At 60.5% G+C, this 12215-nt stretch overlaps 1 long non-coding RNA gene and 1 pseudogene across 1 annotated transcript; both read right to left on the bottom strand.

Annotated features, from left to right (window-relative positions):
* Positions 1 to 7289: 7289 nt before the first annotated feature.
* LOC117082285 lies at positions 7290 to 10038 on the bottom strand. Its single transcript, XR_004436533.1, has 2 exons — positions 9022 to 10038; positions 7290 to 8932 (listed from the first exon to the last, which is right to left on the bottom strand). It is a non-coding gene; the product is annotated as an uncharacterized LOC117082285 (long non-coding RNA).
* An 8-nt stretch (positions 10039 to 10046) lies between these two features.
* LOC117082783 lies at positions 10047 to 12090 on the bottom strand (annotated as a pseudogene).
* Between the last annotated feature and the right edge of the window lie 125 nt (positions 12091 to 12215).

Genomic DNA, 12215 nt, shown 5'->3' with positions numbered 1-12215 from the left:
AGTGTTATTTTTACCTCCGTCTTGCAATCCTCTCACCCACCCGGCACCCCACTGCCCAGTGCACGCGAGCCAAGTCCCGGAGCTGCCATGCTCGTCTGTGAGGAAACGCTGCAGCTGGCTCCCCGGGGCTGCTGGGGGTCCATGAGCCCCCAGGGCCAGGCTGTGAGCTTGGTGAGTGGGCCCACGGCCGGAGGCTCCAGGCTGGTGAGGACCCCAGGCAGCAGGAGCCCCCGTTGCCTTCTGGGATCAGGGCTGATGCCGCAACGCTGGCCCAGTGGCCCCAGGTGGCCTTACGCCTCGAGGACAAGTGGATGCCAGAGCCCAGGTCTCCCTGGAGGTCCCAGGTACAGAGGAGTCGCCAAGGCCAACGGCGGGGCCTTAACCCACACCCCGTGCAGGCCTTTGTACAAAGGTCCCCCTTGCAAGTCCTGATAAAAGGGCGATGTGTGTGCAAACGCATGCACGGTGTGTGGGTAAAGTGGCAGAAAGAGTGTCATGAGGCAGTGACGCTGCCGCCCCCACAGCCACCGTCATCTCACTGATGCCTCCCTGTCCCCACGCAGGTGATTTTGAAGCGAATCCCCAACATTGTATCGCCGACGAAATATCCAGTGTGCATCCAGTGTGCACTGCTAAAATACAACGACTGTGAACTCTTCCAAAATTAGCAATAAAATTCCTCTGCTTGATCAAATATTAAGCCTAGGTTCCCATTTTCTGGATTTTCTTTGTACAGTTTATTTGTAAAATCAGGACTAGCGCAGGCCCCAGGCGTAGCTGGCTGATGTCCCGCCCTCCGTCTGGGCCTACCGGCCTCCACCAGCCACCTTTGTCTCCCGAATACTCTTTGTTGAAGAAACGCCAGCCTCCTCCCTCTGAAGTTCCACCTGTGGACTCAGGGGTGTCGCCCGTGGTGTTGTTTACAGGGTCTTGTGGCCTCTTGTCTTTTTTTTTTTTTTTTTTCCTTTTTTAAAGAGACCAGGTCTCATTCTGTTGCCCTGGCTGGAGTGCAGTCGCCTGATCTCAGCTCACTGCAGCCTCAACCTCCCGGGCTCAGGTGATCCTCCCGCCTCAGCCTCCTGAGTAGCTGGGATTACAGGCACACACTACCACACTCAGCTAGTTTTTGTATTTGTGATGGAGACGGGGTTTTGCCATGTTGCCCAGGCTGGTCTCAAACTCCTAAGCTCTAGAGATCCTCTTGCCTTGGCCTCCCAAAGTGCTGGGATTACAGGCGTGAGCCGCCACACCCAGCCCCTGTGTGTCTTATAAGTTTGCAGCTGAGCCTGAGGTACTGACCACTCAGAGGTGATGGAGTCTCTCTTCCTGCAATGGCTGTTGCACGTCCACTGACCCAGCAGGGGTCAGAAGGCCAATCCCCTCATCTCCTTTTCTTTCAGTGGTCCCTGTAGACGCCTGCACAGCTCCCCGTGGTCCGTGGTCCCTGTAGACGCCTGCATAATCCTATGTGGTCAGTGGCTCCAGAGTTCCCCCGAGACAATGTCGGCAGCAGCAGCCTGGATTTCTGGTGCTGTCAGACCCCGGCCCCGATGCCACTCTTCCTGCTCCAGCTGGACATCACCACCGTGCCCAGGAGACTGGGCTCCTTGCAGGGGCTGTGGGCTTTAGAGACCACAGAGTGTTTGCCCAGAGTGTTCACTGAGACTGGGCTGCTCAGTGCCTCTGGCCTTGTTTAACTAGGCAAACTGGGAAACGTGGCAGCCGCCAGGGCTGGGGACTCACACTGGAGTGAAGAGAGGGTTGGGAACCACAGGTGCTGGCAGCCCGTGGGGACCTTGGCTCAGGGTGAAGATGGGAGTCGGTGTGAGGACAGTGACACAGCCCTAGGGCCCGGCCATGCGCTCAGAAGCAGTCGCCCCTCGGGACCCTCCCCTCCGACTTCTGTCACGAGTTTCCTGGGGGTGGAGCAGAGGCTCCCGCTCTTCATAGGCCACAGCAGAAGACTCAGGCCCCAGCCCTGGCCTGTGGTCACAGCAGGGGATAGCCACAGGCCCCGAGCTCTGTAGCCCACGGCACCCCCTGCAGAGGCCCAGCGGCTGATCTCTGTGCCAAGGCTTGACCGACAGCAACATGTCCAGCCCTGCTGAGGCTTCCGTGTAAACTGCAGAGCACACAGCTCCTGCACCTCCCACACAGCACAGCCCAGTCAGGGAGCCCCAAGTCCACACAGGAACCAGCCGTTTTCTCCGGGTGAGCACCCTTGCCAGGCAGGTAGGAGAGGGCAGAGTGGCGGTCGCAGGGCTGCCCCAGGCCACGCCAAACCACGTGGAGGGAGGAGCAGGCCCAGCCTGGAGCGGTCACAGTCCCTGCCCACCTGGCAGGCAAGCTGGGGTCATGTGGAATCATATGTGGGCGCCCTCGGTCAGGAAGACAGCACCCACAGACCAGACATCGAGCGTGTTTCTCTGCAGCGTTGCCCTGGGAAGAGTGGGTGCTCAGGTCTGGTCCAGGAAGCAGCTGGGGCTGAGGCGGCCCACGGGCGGCAGGGCTGGCAGGAGGCTGGAGCCTGGTCTGTGTGTCCTCTCTGCTGGCCACACACCTGCTACCTGTGTCCTGTGGCCCCCGGGGTGTCCTGGGCGTGGCACGACCAGCGTGGGGAGCCGCCTCTAAACCTATTGGCTCTTTGAGGAGTGAAAAGGGAGGGCAGAGATTTGGGGGAGGAATTTTAAAGTCAATTTGAAAGGCCAGCTTAGTGGATCTGGCTGTGTCCGAAATGCATTTGGAGAAAACTGCTGTGTCAGGAATTTTTTAACCTGCGGATGAGGAAGGCTTGTTCTATCCGTAGTTTAGGAGTGACAGGGTTGCGCTGTGTGATGAGGTGAGTGCAATGCTGGCTCCTCATGCCCCAGTGGAGGGCCCCGGGGCTCCTGGCATCCATGGGGCCGCAGGCAGGGTCCTCTGAGGAGTGGCCCACATGGGAAGATGCAGCCTTTTCTCCATCAAGGGCTGTGCCCACCCCTTGCTCCCCCAGCATCACAGGCCAGAGGTCTGAACCTGGCCTGGACACCATTCCTGACGTGCCAGGCAGCCTTGGACCCTTCTTCCCCCACCCCGGGCACTCTCAGGGTGTGGGACAGGTGAGGGGCAGACAGGAGCAGACCCCCCACAGCACAGATCCTGCAGATGCAGGCACAGCAGGCCACGGGGTCCAGGAGGAGGATGTGGCAATGCTGGGCGCGTGGGCTGCGGGCCAGGGGCAGGATCTGAGCAGGATCTACCACATCTGAGGGACACGGGACGCCTCACGCCCTCTCAGCCGCGTCCCTGCACCTCGCTCACCCCTCCAGGTCCTCAAGCCCACAGCCCTTGCAGGGCAGGTGAAATCAGGCACCGTGGACAGGCCTTCGCCTCCGGCTCTGCCTCCACCTCACGCCTCATCCTCTGAGTCTCCCGCCAGCTGCTCTGGCTGTGAAGATGGCTGAGCATATGGACGCACTGGTCAAATATTTGGAGTTTGTGAACTGTGTTTTGAAATTAATGAGGATTTTAGTATTCATAGACTTCCAAAATACATAAACATGCCAGCTTCTGGGGAGGATGTGATGCACCTGAAACCAACCGCTTGTCAGCAGGGCTGTTTGCTTTCGGGTGGCACCTTTAGGAGCCAGGTTCTGTGGCCACGTGTGCCAGTGCCCGTGTCTCAGGCCCTGGGGGTTCCCCTGCCTCCTGGGTGATGATGTGGCTCCCAAAGTCTCCGCATCTTCCAGGGAGGATGCCTGTGCTGCCGTGGCCACCTGCCCAGCCCAGATGGAGCTGCCATCTCATCACCAGCCCCCAGGGCCCCTGGCCCGGTCTCCTTGTCTCTGTGGCACCAGCCGCTACCCACGGATGCAATTGGTTCAAGTGCTTATCACCCCCCAGAGTGGTTCCTGAGGGCCTCCCAGTGGTGCCCCTCATGCAGCCCAGTCCGGGAGGGTCCACTCGCTGCTTGTACGGGAGCCTTGTTTGGGGAGAGGGGCTTGTGAGGCTCTGACGAATGCCCTCAAGACCCCAGGCACGTGCTGCAACCATCTGTCCACGGTTCTGCGAGTCACCGGCTTCTCTCCTTTCCACAATGCGGGGAGAGGTCCCCACGGAGGGCATGAGTCCCTGCAACCCACTCCCGCTTCAGGTATTAGCTTGTTCTGGGCTTCGGCTATTGCCAACAGCTCAAAGCAGGAATCACTGGCTCAAAGATTATTAGAAACTTTTAAATGAAAAGATTATTTTTAGGCTCAAAGATATTTTGAAAGGAGAGAAAGCAATGTCTGAAGACATAAAGAACTGAAAAACTGCCCCACAGTGTGCCAAAACTGCTAATCCTAGAAAAACCAGCGACTCGGGAATATTAATTTTCAAACAAATAATTATTTTAACAAAATTGCCAGGTGGAACGACTTGCTTCCAACCACATCTAATTTGGTAAAATTGCTTTGGCCCAGTTGCCAGAGCCTTGGCAGGAACCAGGCTAAGGCAGCTGGGCCAGCCGTGGAGGGGAGCGCGGCCGACCAAGGCAGGGCCAGGCAGCACCAGGCGGCAGGTGTGGTCAGACGGAGCAGGTCCCACGGAAGGGCCGGGGCTTGAGCTGGACAAAGGCTGGGCCATCAGGTGGGCAGGACTGCAGGGACCAGGCCTACTCCGGGGAGCACCAGGGACAGCTCCCGAGCCACGGCCGGCTCTGGTCCCCAGGGAGGGGCTGGCTGCACCATGGGCCTGTTCAGAGTCCTCCAGGCCAGACGCTCCAGGGACAGCACCCGGGCTAACCCTAGAAGACACTCCAGGGCTGTGGGTGAGGCAGGGAAGGCTTCATGACTGTCAGGACAGTGAGGTCCCGTGGGTGAGCCAGAGGCAGGTGAGGGGCTGGTTGGGAGAGAAAGCATGCTTGGTCCTTCCTTGGTGGTTCAGAGACAGTATTGTGGGGCCACCTGCTTCCTCCTCACTGGATCTGCCCTTTCGCCTAAGCAGGATCCAGAGGGTCGCGGTGGGGGCTAGGCCTCCGTCCTTCCTGTGACCATGGCCCAGGGATGGCTGGCCAGAAGGGGACAGCGTCCCAGCCCTGACAGAGCAGGGACGGGGCCAAGAAAGGCCCCAGAGTCACCCCCACTCCTGGGAAGACCCCAACGGTGGACTCGGCCCTGGAGGGACCACCAGAGGTGGCTCCCGACCCACAGGGCTGGAGGCTGTTATGAAAAGCAGGTCGTGTGGCTGATTATTCAGGTCTGGAAACTGGAATTGTCTCTAAAATGTAAAACCATCTGGACACTTGGCTGTTTCTGTTTCAGCCTTTATCCCACATTGACAGCAGGGTAGACCCGGGAGCCAGCTGGGCGGGACGCCTGGCTCTGACACAGGGAAACCAGAGCCGCGGACACGTCCCACGTTGAGATCAGGGTAGACGGTCTTGGAGCCTGCTGGGCGGGCAGCACCGCTCTGACTCAGGAAAGCCAGAGCCGCAGACCTGGATGTAAAAGCCCCATGTTTACAAAGCTTCCCGAGGACCCATGTTAACTTCTGAGCCCAGAAGAAATCATCTGCACGAAATCGGGGGTCTCAGGGTGCTCCCACATCTTGGCGAAGATGGCGTCTGGTGGCTGTGGGCTTCGCCGTCCGACTTTGTGGACGTTAAGGGGCAGGAGCGCGTGCGTGTTGCTATTAAGGTCGGGCCCGTGACTCGCCAGTGTCTCTCATCACTCTCTGTGATGAGCCCTCATTACAGTTCCAGGCTGCGTGTGACGGTTTCTGCGGCAGTTCATGGGAAGCGTCCTCACCCCACATCTGTGGCCGGGTGCCCAGGCCGCGTGTCAGCCCTGGGAGGGGTGAACAGAGACTCACGTCGAACACTCCTGAGCCTGCCTGGAGCAGCCACAGTGCTTGGGGTGCACCGATGGGAAGCCCTCCTTGGTCTGCTGAACCCCAACTCCTTGTAGAGTGCTCGGGCCTCACCAGGGCTGCCCCTGTGAGTCCAGGGCCGTCAGGGGTGGAGGAGAGCACCAGGAGGGCAGGCTGCGTGCTGGTGGGCCCCCCGAGGTCGTCCGCCCACAGAAGCTATGTTCTCATTATCAACACGCCCTCTGGCAGGACCCCTGGAGACAGAGCTTCCTCGGCAGCACCAGGCGCTATAACCAAACCCGCGCACCAGGCCGCCGGCAGCAGGGGCCGCGCTCGGATGCAGCTCTACGCGAGGATTTTGTGCCTGGCACAGCCACTGGCAGGCAGGGACACTGTGGGTTCCCAACTACTGTGGCCTGGTCACATCCGCTCCCTTCCCCCACTCAAGTGTCCAGACAGAGGCGGGGGGAGCTCCTGGTCTGCAGAGGTTTTATCCATCAACGCGCAGCTGAGGACGTCAGAAAGCCATGTCTGGGGTGGGGCCTGTGGGGCCGTGGGGAGAACGGGTGAGGGCGTGCCGCCCCCAGAGTGTGAGCAAAGCTGCAGCACAGCCGTTGCCCCAACAGCCAAGTGCACACCTGCCCCTCACACCCCCCACCCCCGACACCTGCGTGGCTCCCCTGGTCTGCAGAATGAGCAGAATCTGACACCCATCCAGCCCTCCCCACCTGATCCCAGACTGCCCCAGGTGCTCTCTGCCTGGGTCCTGGGTGGGTTCAGTGAGCGAGGAGGCCACGTGACTCCTCCAGGGCCACCGGCAGGAGCCAACAGGAGCTGTGGGGGCCCCAGGCCACACCAGGGACCCCAGGAGCTTGTAGGATCAGGGCTCTGCGTAGGGCCTCCCTTCCCATGAACACCCACTCAGAGCCTACTCCTGCCTTCTTTCAATACTCTCCACAAGCCTTCAGCAAAACCAAGGTTCACAGCTTGGAGAAGGGAGGCCTTTATGCCTTTTCCAAGGAGGAGACGGTACCTGAGGCCCAGTGGGTAGAGGCCTACGAGACCCCACAGCCTTGGCCTGAGGTGGGCATAGGATGCTGAGACAGAGCACACCCCTCACACAGCCGGAACCCTGACCCTCAGAGTCCGCCCCACAGTACAGGCTGATGGAACCCTGTGAGCCTGGATGCGTGTGCCAGGGCCTTGCACTGGACACAGAGGCCTGGCCGAGGCACCTTGGATGCAGGCCCTGCGCAGTGAGGCCTTCCAACATAAAACCCACCAGACGGGCTCATTCTGCAGGGGCCCACAAGTGCCAAAGGGCCTGTTCGCCACACATGGTGGTCAGTGGAGCCATGTGAGGTTCCCTAGGGCCTCCTGCCTCCGAGGGAGACTGTGCTCGCCCTGCGTGCTCTTGGGGGCTCTGCTGAGTGCTTACTAAAGAGGCAGCAGCAGTGAGAAGATTTTAGGTTTGTTAATTTTATTATTTGGTTCTTAAACGAGGCTTCACCTCAGGGTAAGCACGAATCTGTTGGCTTGAATCTTGGCTAGGAATGGTCTGCACAAATTCAAATTGACGCTGGGGGGAGACCGCTGGTTGCCGTGGCAACCAGAGAGCCGTTTTTAATTCCGCTCCGTGAGTGCCGGCTGCTGCGCGCTGTCTCCGGAGGACGGTGGCCCTGGGTCCTGCGCTCCGCGGCCAGGCTTCCCCCCACCGAAGGCCGCCATTTCCCCTCTCGGTGGGCTTCTAAGTTCAGGCTCTCAGAGTCCCCACCAAATGGCTGGAAACGAACACTCTCTCAAAAGTGCTCCAAAAAGAGGCAGGTCCTGCCCGAGACACCAGTGACATGAGGCCATTGTTGCTCCAGAGTTCAGTAATGACGGCGAGCTCCACACGCAAGTCCCTGGCAGCCACGGCCCCTCCAAACTCGGGGCTGGGGAGGGGCTCGCCCTAGGCGAGGGAAGGCGGGGCTGGGGGCTCACCCCAGGCGAGGGAAGGCACCGTCACCATCCTGAGCCTCCTGCGTCAGCCTGACCTCCAGCTCTGTTACCCTGCATGAGGCAGCGTCATCCCTGGGACTGTTTCCTGCTCTCCCACAAACAGCCTGCAGATCCCAAAGCCACAGGGTGCGGAGAAGCGTGGTGCCCTGGCTGAGGCCTTGCAGGCAACACGGCCCCTCTCTCTGGGTAGGGGTGGGCCCAGCCCCCACTGTTCCTTCCCTACAGAGGCAGTAGCCTCAGCTCTGGCCCCAAGGTGGGACTCTGGCAGGAGCGGGCGGCCACCCACGGGCGCCCCACATCTTGTGTCCACCAGGAGAGCCCCTCAGAGGGAGGAAGCCCACGTCCGCTACTAAGAGGGCCGAAGGCTCTGGGAGGAGGCAAGGTTTTGGCCCCAGCCCCAGCTTTTTGGAGGAGGTCCGAGTGGCCTCCCCAGTTAATGGGGCCAGGTTCCCCCGTTAATGGAACCCCAAACTGACCTTTCCGGAAGGTAGGCAGAATCGCAGAGCAGTGGGAAGGGCTGGAGGGTCCCGTGCACCCGAGACCTGTGAGCTGGGGCCTCAGGTGCCAAATAAATGACAAAGCCCTCGAGAGTCGCCTCAGAAGTGGGGTTCTCAGTGCTGTCAGGGCGACGTCCAGCAGCTGTTTCTTTGGAAGGTCAGTGTTGAAGGCGTTAGGATTTGTATCAGGAAGAACTGCCCCCCCCCGCCCCGTGCCAGCCCCACCTCCACCAAGGCCAGCTGGGCTGCGTTCAGACTGCCTGGCCCTCCGCAAACCCCTCTGCAAACTCAGCCATTTCTTCTGAGAACATGTTTCCTCCCACAGTGAGGCAGGAGCCACATGCCTGCTTCCGTGTGGACTGTGAGTTGCGTGTTCTTACAGTTTTAAACCATCAGAAAAAGTCAAAAGAAGAATAACCCTTCGTGGCACGTCCGTGGGTGACGCTTCGTGGCACACCCCTCACTGGTGTGCTGCCCGCAGTGCTGAAGCCGGGAGGAGGCTGCCCTGATGGAGAACGCAGCTGGAGGGGCTGCAGTGGCCAGCCCTGGGCGTCTGCTTGGCAAGGCTGCTGTCCGCAGTTTTCCATCGAGCACTCGTGGAGTTGCTGCTGAGAAAGGGGTGGTGTAGACGCGGTGACCATGACCAGCACTTGGCCGTCTGCGCTGTAGGCCAAGGAGGCCTGCGTGGGCCCACCTGGCTGCAGCAGGGAGCTGAGCCTCCCTGAGGAGGAAGGAATCACGCCTGGAGCAGCAACAGCAGCTCCTGCCTGCGTCCCTCACGGAATGAGCCGACTCCGACTCCTCGATTCCTCGCAGTAAAGCTCTTCACCTACGTAACTATGTATCATGTAAACAGGAATGTATCCTCCAGCTCTGCAACTCTGGTGGAATCCAGGCGATACCTGGTGAGACACCTTAATAAACACGTAAATAGACTGCCGTGGTGAGCACCTACACCCACGAGGCAAGCATGGGGCATTTTCCTGGCTAGGAATTCCATCTTTTTCACCACGAGATTCTTCATGGACTTACATTTTGAAATAGCATTGTTTGGGTTTGTTAGGGTTTTAAATTTCATTCTTCTTTGCCTTATTTCCATTTCCTGGTCTTTTCTATCTTTTTTCTTTTGTTTTCCTTTATTGGGGAGGTAAGAGTCAGGAAGGCAGGCGGCACCTCACCCGTGTGCCTGCAACATGGACAAGATGCTTCCCTCCGGCCAGGACTGGAAAGGTGGGCCCTGTGGCCAGCCAGTGCCACGGCCAACCCTGCAGTACAGAAAGTAGAGGCTTTGCTGATGAACAGCCAGCAGAGAGAGGGCGGAGGGCCGAGGGCCGGGGGCCGGGGGCCAGGGGCCGGGGGCCGTGACATCTGGGGACAGGGCAAGTGCTGACATCCCCGGGCTGCAGGGCAGACGGCCGCCGGCTCACCTTCTGAATGCCGTCCAGAGGCCTGCATGATCCTCCAGGGCGGCAGCTCCTTATCCCGCTGCACGGCGCCCGGAGACTTCTGGAACGCACAACTGCACGTGGGGTCTAACCCGCAACTGGAAGAGCACAAGACTGGAAGAGCACGTGACTGTCCGTGCCTCGGTTTCCCCATCCACAGGCGTGCCACCAAGGCTACCATGTGGGACTGCTCAGGAGACAGTGCCCAGTCCCCAGCACCACCCCAGAGATGAGACCTGAAGCAGGTGCCTTCCAAGGGCAGCTCTAGGGAAGGGCTGGCAGAGCAGCGGGGGAGGGGCCCCGGGGGCAGCTGTGAGTGGGCAAGAGATGCCCAGCGCCCCCACCCCTCACAAGACTGAGCCCCACAGACTCTGCCCGAGGGCAGCTCTGGGACACGTGGCAGTGCCAGCTCCCCAGGATCCCTCTCCTTCACCCGGGTTAGCACTGGGTGTGGAATGGGGGGGGCAGCCCTCCCCGGTCCCAACCACCACGTACAGGGCAGGGGACATTCACAAGCCGGTGGACCTGTCTGCCTCAAGTGCTGGACCCCAGGGCCCCCACAGCACCTGGTAACCTTCTGTGCGTCCTACTCAGAGACCAGGGGCCTTCAGGGCTTTCCCTTGGACAATCTTTCCCTTTGGAGCCTGTGGGGGCCCAGCCCAGGGCCCAAAACCAGTTGGGACTGAGAGGCGTAGTGGGAGCTTCTCTAGGGCCTCCCAGAGCCTGGCTGGCTCCACCACCTCCCTCTGACTCCACAGCACCTTTGAGAAGTTCCCCCGCAAAGCTCCCATGGGACTCAGGGCAGGGCTCGAGTCCATGTGCAGGGAGAGAAACAAGCCAGGGCCCCCACACCAGCCGGGGCCTCCGCTGGGCCCCAACCGTGATGTGCCAGGAGCGCCCGGGAAGACAGGTTGACCTGTGCTCAACTTGGTACCCCTCACCTGGAGCAGTCTCTGTGGTGGGAGCTGCTGGGTGCAGGAGTAAGATGTCATGGAGACCCCTGGCCTGGGGGCGCCGGGGGCAGAATCCTCCCCTTGCTGCCGGCCCCTTCCCAGCCCTCTTGTCCAGGACCATCACCCAGGGGTTACCAGGGGGCTCCGAGGCTCCAAGGGGAACAGCGTCCAGGGAGTCAGGGCGACCAGGGTCTGGGGTGCCTGGAGCGTCTCCAGCTGGAAACTGGACCATTGCCTGCCTGGACCCTGTGTCCCTCAGCTAGAGTTCAGGGCCCGTCACAGTGTCCCCACAGAGGGGCTCTGGGGACACCAGCTAGATGGGGGAGTGGCGCCCTAAGGGAAGCGGAACACTGTCACCCCTGCATCTAATTCTGCCTCTGTGAGTCTTCATGACAACCCCCCACTAGTACATCCTTCAGGCCCCTCAAAATCCATGGCAGCAGGGCCTGGGGATCCCCTGAACAGGTGCCAGTGCCAGAGAACCTGGGGCAGAAGCAGCCATGCAAGAGTGGAGGCCAAGGACGGAATAGGTGGAGGGGGCAGTGGGGTCACCCAGGGCCAAGGAGGGAACAGGTGGAGGAGGAGTGGGGTCACCCAGGGCCAAGGAGGGAACAGGTGGAGGGGGTATGGGGTCACCCAGGGCCAAGGAGGGAACAGATGGAGGAGGAGTGGGGTCACCCAGGGCCAAGGAGGGTACGAGTGGCAGGGGTATGGGGTCACCCAGGGCCAAGGAGGGAACAGGTGGAGGAGGAGTGGGATCACTGAGGGCAGTTCCTGAGACTCTTGCTGAGGTTGCCACCAGGCCAGCATGTGCCCCAGAAAACTGATCTTGCGACGAAAACTGGAGTGCACTTGGACCCACCTTGTCGGGTAGGAGGTCCCTGGGGGCAGGATAGGGGCCTGCGGGCTGTGCACAGAGCCCACACCTTGCTGCGGGTGAGGCTGGGCTGTTTGGCCCCTGGCACCCCAGCCTCCACACTCACCTTGGCTCTAGGTGCCCAGCTCTGTGGCCTAGGATGCAGGAGGGTTGGGGTGGAGGGACAGGGACGCTTTCTGCACAGCCACGGGCCCTGTCTGTCTACACCGGCTGCGTCTGCCCTGCTGACTCACACTCAGACGGGTTCAGGACAGGTGCACCTCGGTTCTGGCATATCTGGACTCGAGAATGTTAATAAAGGATGGAAAATTCCGTCCAAATTCATTTTCTTGTGTATATTTCTGTTCTTGCAGCTTCTCCAAGGATGGAGATCTCCTTTGGGAATAACACAGGGTCGTGCAGTTCGCCCCCCGGCGTTTTCAGGCGAGGGTCCGGTGCTGGGGCGCGAGCGCGGAGCCGGGTGTCTCTTTAAATGCGCTCTGCAGTGTGACGGCGGCCGCCCGGCTGGAAGAGCCATCCCCGCCCTGCGGCAGGAGCCCGCCCGCCGCCATCGCCCGCCCCGGTCCCCATGGTTACGCGCCTGCCTCCGGCCCTGGGTCCCCCCTGTCGCCGA

Source organism: Trachypithecus francoisi, unplaced genomic scaffold, assembly GCF_009764315.1.
Source record: "Trachypithecus francoisi isolate TF-2019V2 unplaced genomic scaffold, Tfra_2.0 Lachesis_group9, whole genome shotgun sequence".
NCBI lineage: Eukaryota > Metazoa > Chordata > Mammalia > Primates > Cercopithecidae > Trachypithecus > Trachypithecus francoisi.
The sequence above is the reverse complement of the archived record's forward strand: the minus strand, read 5'-3'. Positions and strand labels throughout refer to the sequence as shown.